Consider the following 13357-nt stretch of genomic DNA (forward strand, 5'->3'; position numbering starts at 1 on the left):
CTGTAATCGCTGCCAAAGGTGCTTCAACAAAGTACTGAGTAAAGGGTCTGAATACTTATGTAAATGTGTTATTTCCGTCTACAAACCTGTTTTTGCTGCGTCATTATGGGTTATTGTGTGTAGATTGATGAGGGGAAACAACTATTTAATCCATTTTAGAATAAGGCTGTAACCTAACAAAATGTGGAAAAAGTCAAGGGGTCTGAATCCGAATGCACTGTATACTGTGATATACAGCACCTGTACTTATCCATTGGATTCGATATGTGGTTCCCTTTCAAGTTTAGACAGGGCAGGGGGTGGTCAACCATGTGCAGGCTTTTGTTCCAGCCCTGCTCTAACCCAGCCGGATTTACTAATCAGCTACTGATCAGGACTTTGATTATCTTAATCAGGTGTGTTACAGCCGGGATTAAACAAATAACTGCTCAGTCAGAAGCTCTTCAGCAGGCTTTTTACCCTCCCTGACTTAGAGCTTGTGTCTATGAAATATTTGTGTGCAGGCCTGACTGCATTTTGACTTTGAGGGCCAGTTTCCTAGCCACAGATTAAGCCTTGGCTACAAAGCTATTTCAATGGAGATTTCCCCGTTAAGCATACTTCGTAGACTAGGAATAGGAATCTGTGAGAAAATCACATTTGAGGGTGATTGTAAGTGGGACTATGTCCATCTCTGAGTCAGGATGTAGCTCATAGCTAGGTACGTACCGGCCACAGACTTGTGTTTCTTGTGTTGATGTTAATGAAGGTGCCCGTTCCCATGGTGATCTTCATGTGGCCGGTGTTGAAGCAGTAATCACCAAACATGGCTGCCTGCTGGTCTGCCATCTACAGGGTGAGAGGGAACAGATCTAGGATCAGTTTACTCTGCCCAAATCCTAACCTGAACCATCAGGGGGATAAATCACAACACTTATCTTAGATCAGTGTCTGGGGGGTAACTTCATCCACATTTAACTAGCAATGCTATAACTCAATCAAAATGTTGGCCTTCATCCCAAATAAATGGCATGGAATTGACACCATCCAATAGTATAACTAACTTTGATTTTGGGGTGAACTGTCACTTTAAGGGTTCTGTCAACCAGTGATCAATGCGGAAAATATAAGTGTTCATTGAAAAACATACTTTGCTTAGCAAAAACAGCTAAGATAATATCACAGTGTGTCTTTATCAGTTAATTATTTACCTTAAGTCCATAAACCAATGTCCAAATGCCCAGTCACGTTGTAGCAAACATATCAATTGCTAGTATACTGCTTTTAAAATATCCCCTCCTATCCACATTCATCCTTAGTATCAGTCAGTTATTGCATGTTTATATTACCTGTGTGTATATATATATACTCCCATCTAGTGGTCTCTCTAGCTCCCTACACTATTACAATCCTGTGTTATTTATTATGAGGAAATGTTCACATGGTATATGAAAAAGAAATAATTTATGATATTTTTCTGTCCGCTTTTGTATATAATATAGATCATACATTCTATTGTACTAGGTACTGATTTATATATTTTCTGATGTATTTTCTTGCTTGACAAGTCCAATTATCCGTGTGTGTGCCGACCATTTACACTGAGGATGGCCTGAGGCCTTTTATTTATGCACTTTCTTGATGATTTTTTGGGCCACGTGATGTTCAAATAAACATCTTTATTTTGCATTCAAGCCTCAGTTTTGGATCTATTCTTTTTTTCGTCTCCATCTCCTCCTGTATAGATAAACATGTAATAAATGCCTTACGCTTAGAATGAATGAGGCAAGGAGATATTTTGAAAGCAGTTTTACACACAAAGGTAATATACACACAAAGATAGCAAAATAACCTGAAGACCCACTGACCTAGCATGGCTGATTACGCAGACAAAACAAAGCTACCTTAATCCCATAAAGATAACAGACTCATTCCAAGATGTGGAGGTGGTGATATATTGATGAGATACTCACCACAGACATAATAGGGATCGATACCCCAAAGACGGAGGGCTCTGTCAAGCCAAGTGGTGACTGGTGGAGCATAAGGGTGAAGAGGAGCTCATGTATGAATAAATAGGTATTATATGACACTATAATAATAAACATCTAATATGGCTTTATCGCTGTAACTAGATATAAGGGAGAAGAGGGGAGAATAAATAGATCATATGTGATAGAAACATCTGATATGACTTGCAGAGAAGATACTTTACTGAACTCAGCATAGCTAAATTACAGCAGGACGAAACTCTGCTCCTTCCTCTGTAATATGTATATAAGATTAGATAATTTAGCATTTATTGTCTTTTTTAAAATGATTTTCTTTACATAAATTTGCTTTGCATCTTAAAAACTCCATTCAGGATATAAAAACAACAGACAATACACAAAAAAACTAAGAGAGATGGGGAATGTACATGGGACTATACAAATTATTGAAAATCATTATAGCAGTAAAATATCTTCTAATCTGTACATTATACAGGCCTTTTCTACACTGATTTCTCACTTATGACTGACCGCATTCTTGACAGAGAACCTTATTTACTTGAAAAGGGGGTCATGTGAGTCATGTGACCAGTACCATGTGACTCACCAGTGTTCAGTACATTGGGGAGGATGGAGAAAGGCAGAAAGCAGAGGAATTCACTCCAGCACACAGACACACACACACACAGTAAGTAAACAAACATTCAAAGCTTCTCTATTAGAAAAAAAAGTTAATTGCAATTTCAGTTTACTTCCTGGATTGACCTAATTGAAATGCAATGACCCCAACCCTGATACACAGTAATTAAACTGGCATTAGAGTAGTCTGTGGCATGGACCAATTCTGGAATTGTTTAGAGAAGAGGTACAGATTTATTTGACAGGAACTCCATTGGTAGAGCATGGCGCTTGCTACGCCAGGATAGTGGGTTTGATTCCCGGGACCACCCATACTTAAAATGTATGCATGCTTGACTTTAAATTGCTTTGGACAAAAGCGTCTGCTAAATGGCATATTATACAGTATATTACTATATCTTACAACAGACATTGCACCAAATTTACATTTACATTTTAGTCATTTAGCAGACGCTCTTATTTAGAGCGACTTACAGTTAGTGAGTGCATACATAATTTTTTATACTGGCCCCCCATGGGAATCGAACCCACAACCCTGGCGTTGCAAACGCCATGCTCTACCAACTGAGCTACATCCCTGCCGGCCATTCCGTCCCCTACCCTGGACGACGCTGGGCCAATAGATAGGACTAAAAGGGTAGTTTTCATCTGCAACATTGTCCAAGAACGTTCTCTTTCATAATTCGCTCATATTCCCTCTTTACTATGTTTTGCAACGTGCCTGAGGAATTTCAGAGGAAACAGTGATGATGCAATAGGATTGAGAAAACAAGGAAAACTGTGTTGTAGACCAAGATTTTAGCTGAATTAAGCTAAACCTTGTGAAAATGAATCATTAACATGGAAACACACACTGACATGTTGACAACCTTAACACATATCCACATTATTGTCTTAAAGATATGGATTTGGAGATTTGGAATTGAGTGCTTGACAAAGGCGAAAATGCTGGGATCTGGCTTCTGTTTGGTTTTAGATAAAAAAATTAAATAAAAAAAGACAGAAAATCTGTGCATTTCCCTGGGGTGTGTGCGATTATCATAAATAAAGGTTAAAGATACACACACAATTCATAAGTTGCGAGATATACAGTGCCTTGCATAAGCATTTAGACCCCTTGGATTTCTTCACACGCGTTACAAAGTCAGATTAAAATAGGCGCCTTGAAGCACTAATTTCTGGACATGAAGTGCAGCACCTTCATCACGCAGTGAAACGCCTGCCATTGCCATGGAGACAACACAGCCACAGTTGTTATCGCTGCTTGAAAATAAATCAATAAAAAGTACAAACAACAACAAATACAAATCAATGTTTTAACGTAATGTTATTTTGTTTGGCAGTTACAACATTTTGTTTGGCTTAGCACATTTCGTTTGGAATAGCAAAATCCAAGAATGTCATTTTGCAAGGCTATTTATTGTTATCATTACTAATAATCAAAGTCCAAAGAGAGAGGCCCCTCAACCGTATAATCATAATTAGGGCTAGGGTCTGCTAAACTACTGTATGACCTCTAGTGACCTTTGAATGACCCCAGTGACCCCAGACCGACCCATCATGGTGCAGTTGTTGTTCCAGGACCTCACCAGCTCTGCTGCGCTCAGGTCCTGCCAGCTGATGAAGTTGTGAAAGGCAACTCCTGTTTTCCTGTGTGTGTGTGTGTGTGTGTGTGTGTGTGTGTGTGTGTGTGTGTGTGTGTGTGTGGACGTGTTTAACTATTCTTGTGGGGACCAGAAGTCCATTTGCACAAAAAACGTATTTCTCTCAAATTTGGTGCACAAATTTGTTTACATCCCTGTTAGTGAGCATTTTGTCCTTTGTCAAGATTGTCCATCCACCTGACAGGTGTGGCATATCAAGAAGCTGATATAATAGCATGATCATTACATAGTTGCACCTTGTGCTGGAGACAGTAAAAGGCCACTCTAAAATGTGCAGTTTTGTCACACAACACAATGCTACAGATGTCTCAAGTTGAGGGAGCATGCAATTGGCATGCTGACTGCAGGAATGTCCACCAGAGCTGTTGCCAGAGAATTTAATGTTCATTTCTCTACCATAAGCTGCCTCCAACGTCATTTTAGAGAATTTGGCAGTACGTCCAACCAGCCTAACAACCGCAGACCATGTGTTTGGCATCGTGTGAGCGAGCGGTTTGCTGTGAAAAGAGTGCCCCATGGTGGCGGTGGGGTTATGGTATTGGCAGGCATAAGCTACGGACAATGAACACAATTGTATTTTATCGATGACATTTTAAATGCAAAGAAATACCGTGACGAGTTCCTGAGGCCCATTGTGAGGCCCATTTTTGAAAGGTATCTGTGACCAACAGATACATATCTGTATTCCCAGTCATGTGAAATCCATAGATTAGGGCCTAATTAATTTATTTCAATTGACTGATTTCCTCATATGAACTGTAATTCAGTAAAATCTTTGAAATTGTTTCATGTGCACTTATATTTTTGTTCAATAAAAATCTCCCTAAGGTGTTTTGTGGTTGTAGAATCAGTTTCGAAATGTGTACGAAAATGTGTTAGCTAGTGTCTGGTTTCTGGCTGAACCAGTCTCAAATCAATCCATATGAAACAAAGGGGATGGGAACAATGGCAGTTCACACACTCAATGCTGAATATGTGAAATCCATAGATTAGGACCTAATGAATTTATTTCAATTGATTGATTTCCATATGAACTTTAACTAAGTAAAATCTTTTGAACTGTAACTAAGTAAAAAAATGTTGCATTAATTTTTTTGTTAAGTACATTTATTGTGTAAGACCTTGTGCAATTCAAATGTAACAATATTATTTATTTGTGTATAGGACCCATTCGGAAGAACCCTGCAACTAGGGATGCCAAAGATTAGGGGATCCAGAAATCCAGAAATCCAGAAATACCTTATTTACAAGTATTTGGTTAAGGGCTTGTATGTAAGCATTTCACTGTAAGGTCTACACCTGTTGTATTCAGCGCATGTGACAAATACATTGTGATTTGATTTGATTTGAAGTCGTTACCTGAAAGGGGCCTCTGAAAGTGAAGGTGGGAGAAGGCGGCGCACAGGGGAGAGGGATCCGCTGCATTGAGGGTCAACATCAAGTCTCGGATCACCTGTCTCAAAGCCAGCCTCTAACCCCAAGCCACAAGACTGATCCAACAGCTGAACCCTGGGCTGACTAGTGCACCCTACCACACACTTACCATTTATTCATAGACACACTTAAATCCCTTTAGTTTACCGGACCAATGCAATAGTTATATCACTTAACTACAATATGGAGATATACATGAAATATAATTCTATTTACATTTACATTTTAGTAGACGCTCTTATCCAGAGCGACTTACAGTTAATGCATACATTTTTATTTATTTTGTTCATACCCCCTGTGGGAATCAAACCCACAACCCTGGCGTTGCAAACGCCATGCTCTATCAACTGAGCTACATCCCTGCCGGCCATTCCCTCCCCTACCCTGGACAACGCTGGGCCAATTGCGTGCCGCCCCATTGGTCTCCCGGTCACGGCCGGCTATGACAGAGACTGGATTCAAACCAGGATCTCTAGTGGCACAGCTAGCACTGCGATGCAGTGCCTTAGACCACTGCGCCACTCGGGAGATTCTATGCTGCTAATGCACTGCAGTTATTCTGCACATGGGCAAACAATGTCCATTCTACAGTATATGCCTATAGACGATTTTTGTTTGATCTTATTTTCTTTGATCTGCATGTTTCTTTTGTACTTGATTTAGTTTGTCTTATTTTCAATTTTTTGTATATTTACAATGTCACGTATTTGAGTCCTTTACTATATCACTTTGATTACTATATCACTTTTGTTGCCATTTCACTGTATGAGAAGTCAGTTTGATTTGACTAGATGTATTTTTTGTCACCTGTTCATCCAGGGAACCAGGACTGCCCTCGTTATCTGATATATTTTGCACACACATAATAATTTACAATACTTGTAAATACTTACAGGAAATCACAAACCGTTTTGGCATCCGATGTATCTTAAATAATAAAAAGAAGTGGCTAAAGGGTGTAGGTACGCCGCTGACCTGACGCTGAAAAAGCGCCTTGCCTCCGACTGGCAGCTGTAGTGTTGCGGATTGGTAGAAATCAGTGTTGCCAAATCCTCAGTAAGGAAAGTAGCTATTGGCTGTCCTAAAAGTCGCTAGAAGTCACTAAATGACGTCATCACCTAATTTGCACAATTGGCTATGTAACAATTGGCCAAGTGCATGTAATTGTGAGGGACGCTGTAGGAGAGAGGAATTACGTCGTGGGAGAGACAAAAAGTGAGTAAAAAACACCCTAAATATGTTTAGAACTACAAATGAACTTTCTTCTGTCGATTCTTGTTTTTTTTTATGTCACAATTCCAACCCTCCTCCTCTATCCGGGCTTGGGACTGGCAAAAGTGACCCAAAAGAGACACTCTGGCGGAGTTACTTATTTATTTATTTTATTATTTTTTTGTTTTGTTTAGTTTTGTTTAGTTTTCTTAAGTTTGGTTTGGTTTTTAACCTTATGGTCCACTTAGGAGCCTACAACAAGTCACAGTAAAACATGAACATTTTTAACCATAACATTTTGTAATTTTTTTTGTATACAATCTGCATTAACAATCTAAATGGACCAAAAAGAGACATAAAAAAAACTGTCAATGGCAATGTGAGAAAATGATGGTAACTAGTCTGGCCCTAATTCAGGTTAATTGTTTTTTTTCCCAGACCCCCCTCCACACACACACACAGGCTGTGCTGGCTCACAGAAAGAGTGGTTCATCGTCATTTTGGTCAAGGCTCTCTATGGCAGGTTCAGCAACTGAGGGAGATGACTTAAATGAGTAAGCAGCTGATGTGCCAAAAAGCTGCAAAACATTATCAGGCAGCTGGTGCTCATAGCAAGCCTCACCAGACAGCTTCAGTCCATATCGAATGTACAGGATGGAGCAGCACCCACCCGTAGTCTGCGCTCCAGCAGGTATATCTCACTGGTCATTCCCAAAGCCAACACCTCCTTTGGCCGCCATTCCTTCCAGTTCTCTGCTGCCAATGACTGGAACGAATTGCAAAAATCTCTGAAGCTGGAGACTCTTATCTCCCTCACTAACTTTAAGCATCAGTTGTCAGAGCACCTTACCGATCACTGCACCTGTACACAGCCCATCTGAAATTAGCCCACCCAACTACCTCATCCCTATATTGTTATTTATTTTGCTCTTTTGCACCCCAGTATCTCTATTTGCACATAATCTCTTGCACATCTAGCATTCCAGTGTTAATACTATTGTAATTATTTTGCACTATAGCCTATTTATTGCCTTACCTCCATAACTTGCTACATTTGCACACACTGTATATATATTTTCTGTTGTATTTTTGACTTTATGTTTTTTTACCCCATATGTAACTCTGTGTTGTTTTTATCGCACTACTTTGCTTTATCTTGGCCAGGTCGCAGTTGTAAATGAGAACTTGTTCTCAACTGGCTTACCTGGTTAAATAAAGGTGAAATAAAAAATTAAATAAAAAAATCTGATTTCTAAGTTTGCTTTTTACCACACTCATCTGGCTGAATACTCTCTCGACTTCAGCATTCAAGTGTGGCAAGGACAACACAGACACAGCAGCCATGGCAAGTTCTTGAAACGGGTTGATATCAGCTGCATCCCTGAACTTCCAAATCTCACTCCAGAAGCCCAGTGTGTTTTTTGTCTCATTCCATTTACTAAAATGGATGGCACGCCATTGCTGGACAATCTTGTCTATCTCTGCAGGGGAGTAGCCAAGGAGCTTGGTTATTTTTTCAATTTCTCTAGGGCTCTTCTTGTGCTTTAGAGTTTCCTCCACATTGAAAACTGACATGTACTGCAATGCTTCGATGTTGTCCGGCAGTCTCACCCTCAACTCATTAGTGAGGGAGATGGTGAAGGCTACACACCGCTTTCGGACATTGTTTTCATCCTCAAGCGCAAGGTGGAGCTCAGATGCCTTTGACTCAAAAAGGTAACCAAGGTACGGTTTGGGACTGATGTATCCATCTATTGGCCCTTTGAGTACATCAACATTTGCCAGTGGATTCAGCACCCTGCTGCTCACAGACTTGATCAGGCTAACCAAGCTGTCAAGTAGCTTAAGAGGATCTACTTGCTCTCCCTCAAAAGCCTTGATGGCCAACTGTACCTCACCCAGCACTGACTTCAAAAAAGTCTGATACAATATGTTTTGAGGATCACTGTACATGGAGTATAAAACCTCAGCCATGTAGCAGTGTTCACTGGACTTGGTGACTGTGAAATGCAGCCTAAGCTCCTCCCACTGGTCCAAAATGTGTGAAACCGCGGGTTCAATGGAGAGCCAACGTGTGGCACACACCTTGGTTATCTGTAAAGGTTTCTCCCCGCAGTTGATGGTGTCATATATGGCCTTGTAGGCCTCCCTGTGCTTTGGAGACACTGAAAACCAGTTATAATCTCTCGTACCAAGTACGGGGGATGGTGTCATTGGAAGCATGACTTACAGCAAGCTGCAGAGAGTGGCACACACAGCGAATAAGAACCAGATCTTTGAGGCCATACTCCTCCTTCAGCACTTTATGGACCCCATTGTTAATCCCCGTCATAACAGAGGCATTGTCAGTCCATATCCCCAGGAGTTTCTCTTTTTTAAGACAACACTTCTCGAGGAAAGCCACAACAGCACGGGCTATAGATTTGGCATCTCCTCCCTCCAACTCAACAAGCCCCAGAAATGTTGATACAATTGTCTGCTTGGTGTCAATAAAGTACCTTATCACAACCCAGAGGTACTTAGAAACACTTACATCGGTGGACTCATCGAGGAGGAGGCTGAAACGCTGGTCACCCACATCTGCGACCAACTTTTTCAGAAAGTATGGTGCTAGAACACCATTAATAATTTCTGTGCACTTTGTCCTGTGCATTTTGAAGTGGGTAGCAGCAGTGGAGTCTGAGAAAGCAGCTCTACATGCTTCTCCAATGTGATCAAATGCCAGCATGGAACAGTGTTCAGCGATAGCTAATGCCATGGTGGCCTCAGCCTTTTTTGCAGAGTCAATTTTTTAAACCATAAATGGCAGCTTGTTTTGGGTGGAACTGTTATAAGGCTTTGCCTTTTGAGTATGGTTTTGAGTTGTCATGTGTTTTTTTACATCACTAAGTTTGGCGTAGAAATCAGCCTTATAATACAGGCAGCATGCCCGTGTATCCAATAAACGGCTTCAACCAGCCTTTGAATTCAGGGTTTGATTCCCACTCCTTTCTGTATTTTTGAGTGTACAGTTTAGACTGAGACGTGATGAGCTAGCCAGCTAGATGTTTAGCTTATGTCACAGAGAGGCACACACACAGTGGACGAGGTGAGTAAGTGACTGAGGCTGTGTGAGTGAAATGCAGTGATTTATTTTTGTGCAGTGATTTATTTTAGACAAAGAACATTTTACATTTACATCCCGCCCTGAATGTAAGCCAGGGCGGGATCAGCCAGGAGCGGCTTCCCGCATGCGCGATTCATTTGCAGTCTGGACGCGGAGGGGTGAACATCTCCTGCTCTGACTGCAGCTGGGAGGGTCTGCTGCGCGAGGACTGGGCCGCCTGTGAGTGCTTTGGGATGGGGCCCACAGCAGCACCCGCTGCTCGTTGAGAAGAGTAAGAATGATATGTACTTTCACGTCAGAGTCTCCAAAAGTCTCCAATAACACCAGAAAAAGTCGCTAGATTTGTCGCTAGTCAATTTTTTGAAAATGTGTCGCTAGAGGGTTCTGAATACTCGCTAAATATAGCGACAAAGTCGCTAAGTTGGCAACACTGGTAGAAAGGCGGGTGAAGCGCGGGTGGGCTGCGTGAGGAAAACAGCACGTGAACGGCAGGAGCACGGCTGCCGCTTGACAAAGCATCATATCACGGGTGTCCCGTGAATGAGGCAATGGGCAAAAAAGCTGTTGCACGGCACGCAACCACTCTGGAGGGATGGCGGCCTCCAGATTGCTCATTGCTAACTGGGTAGCTAGCTAGAAAATGTTAGCTAGCCAGTTAGCTAGCATTAGGTAAAACCTAAAATAGATTTTTTAATATAGCCATTCTGCTAGATCCTTAACCCCTTTCATCTATGGTAGCTAGCTATTAGTGTCAGCAAGTAATGTCCCATGTAGCTCAGATGGTAGAGCATGGCACTTGCAACGCCAGGGTTGTGAGTTCGATTTCCACATGGGACCAGTATGAAAAAAAAGTATGAATATGTATGCACTCACTACTGTAAGTCGCTCTGGATAAGTGACTAAAATGTTAAACACAAACTATTATTATTAGCTAGCAGTGGATAACATAACTAGCTAAGCCTAAATGGTAGAAATCATGATAATGGTGACTCATTTCAGGAAACTTGGCCTTTGTCGCAGGTCACTACTTCACAGGAGAGCCATTTGAGCGTAAACTTTTTTAATCCAAAAATAAATAAATCCTTCTGGAATGTGAACTTTCATGTGCTTTAATAACAAACTTGTATGCCATCTGTCAATATGAATAAAATGGTGAAATTACGAGCCTAGCTGGTTTAGCCACAGAAAAAGACAGCAATCTTCCCACAAGCCATGATTGGCTGAGATAATGAGTGGGCTGGACATGCCAAGAGATGAGTTCGGATTGGTCAGTATGTGTAGGTAATCCTGTCTAATGCAGCTTTAAAGATATATATATATATATATATATATATCGCTTAGTAGAACTGCATAAGTGTTGCTCTCCACTTTCTGGAGGACCGAATTTTGAAATCAGTGGAATTAGAGTGATAGCTAAGGAGATGGAGAAAACACCTGTCTCTGGATTACATCTTCAAACTAAGGGCAACCATGGCATCCACAGGGAGAAGCGTCCAACCATGATGTATACGGGTAAGATAGTCTAACTAGCTACATTTTCAGATATTACACGTTTTGACAAAGTCGTTTTCATTTCAAGTTAAAGTGTACTGTTAGCTAGCTGGCTCGCTAACTAACGTTACGTGTATGATCTTATTATTCGTATCTCAGAGCCATTTGCTTTGCTAGTTATAGCCAAATGTTAGCTAGCTAACATTGAACCTGGTTGGTTAGCTACCTGCAGGATAGTAACGTCATGAGTTGGGATTATGGTTCATTCATGTCTTAACAAAAGACTCCACTATGCAAGTAAACATTTCAATAGAATGTTCATGATGTCAATGTGACGACTGTTGATAGACGTAGCTGGTAAATTCGCTCTGGCTATCTACTCTGATTTCAGAGCACTCTCGTCTGGGTGTGCAAGAGCACAGAATAACTGACAAATTTATGAACGCTTAACACCCGTTGAATATGGCCGGTGTCAGTAAATGTTGGCAAAAAAGCGTAATTCAAATGTTGCTAGCAGCACAGTTGCCGTCACCAACGCTCTGGATAACATAAAACTGCCTAACCAGCTCTGCTAGGGTGAATAAAATGGTCAGAGTGAGCTGTTCTCTCATTTGTGTCTGGAAGTAGCTAGCAAGCTAGCAATGTTAGCTTGGGTGCTTGACTGGTGTTGTTAGGACAGAACGCTCTAATCAACCCTACTCCTCGGCCAGAGCGTCCAGTGTGCGCTCTGAATGCTCCGAGAGCGAAACGCTCTGAATTTACAAACGGACAATCTGACAACACTCTGAGTTTACGGGCGGGGCTATAGCTTAAGAGGGTGTGAACAATGCTGAATGGGTGTTTATTTTTATTTTATTTCACCTTTATTTAACCAGGTAAGCCAGTTGAGAACAAGTTCTCATTTACAAATGCGACCTGGCCAAGATAACGCAAAGCAGTGCGATAAAAGCAACAACACAGAGTTACATATGGTGTAAAACAAAACATAAAGTCAAAAATACCACAGAAAATATATATACAGTGTGTGCAAATGTAGCAAGTTATGGAGGTAAGGCAATAAATAGGCCATAGTGCAAAATAATTACAATTAGTATTAACACTGGAATGATAGATGTGCAAAAGATGATGTGCAAATAGAGATACTGGGGTGCAAATGAGCAAAATAAATAACAATATGGGGATGAGGTAGTTGAGTGGGCTAATTTCAGAAGGGCTGTGTACAGGTGCAGTGATCGGTAAGGTGCTCTGACAACTGATGCTTAAAGTTAGTGAGGGAGATAAGAGTCTCCAGCTTCAGACTTTTGCAGTTCGTTCCAGTCATTGGCAGCAGAGAACTGGAAGGAATGGCGGCCAAAGGAGGTGTTGGCTTTGGGGATGACCAGTGAGATATACCTGCTGGAGCGCATACTACAGGTGGGTGTTGCTATGGTGACCAATGAGCTAAGATAAGGCGGAGATTTGCCTAGCAGTGATTTATAGATGGCCTGGAGCCAGTGGGTTTGGCGACAAATATGTAGTGAGGACCAGCCAACAAGAGCGTACAGGTCACAGTGGTGGGTAGTATATGGGGTCGATTGTTGGAGGCTATTTTGTAAATGACATCGCTGAAGTCAAGGATCAGTAGGATAGTCAGTTTTACGAGGGCATGTTTGGCAGCATGAGTGAAGGAGGCTTTGTTGCGAAATAGGAAGCCGATTCTAGATTTCACTTTGGATTGGAGATGCTTAATGTGAGTCTGGAAGGAGAGTTTACAGTCTAACTAGACACCTAGGTATTTGTAGTTGTCCACATACTCTAGGTCAGACCCGTCGAGAGTAGTGATTCTAGTCGGGTGGGCGGGT

The sequence above is a fragment of the Coregonus lavaretus genome (genome assembly GCF_964263955.1).
Source record: "Coregonus lavaretus genome assembly, chromosome: 23".
In the NCBI taxonomy this organism is placed as follows: domain Eukaryota; kingdom Metazoa; phylum Chordata; class Actinopteri; order Salmoniformes; family Salmonidae; genus Coregonus; species Coregonus lavaretus.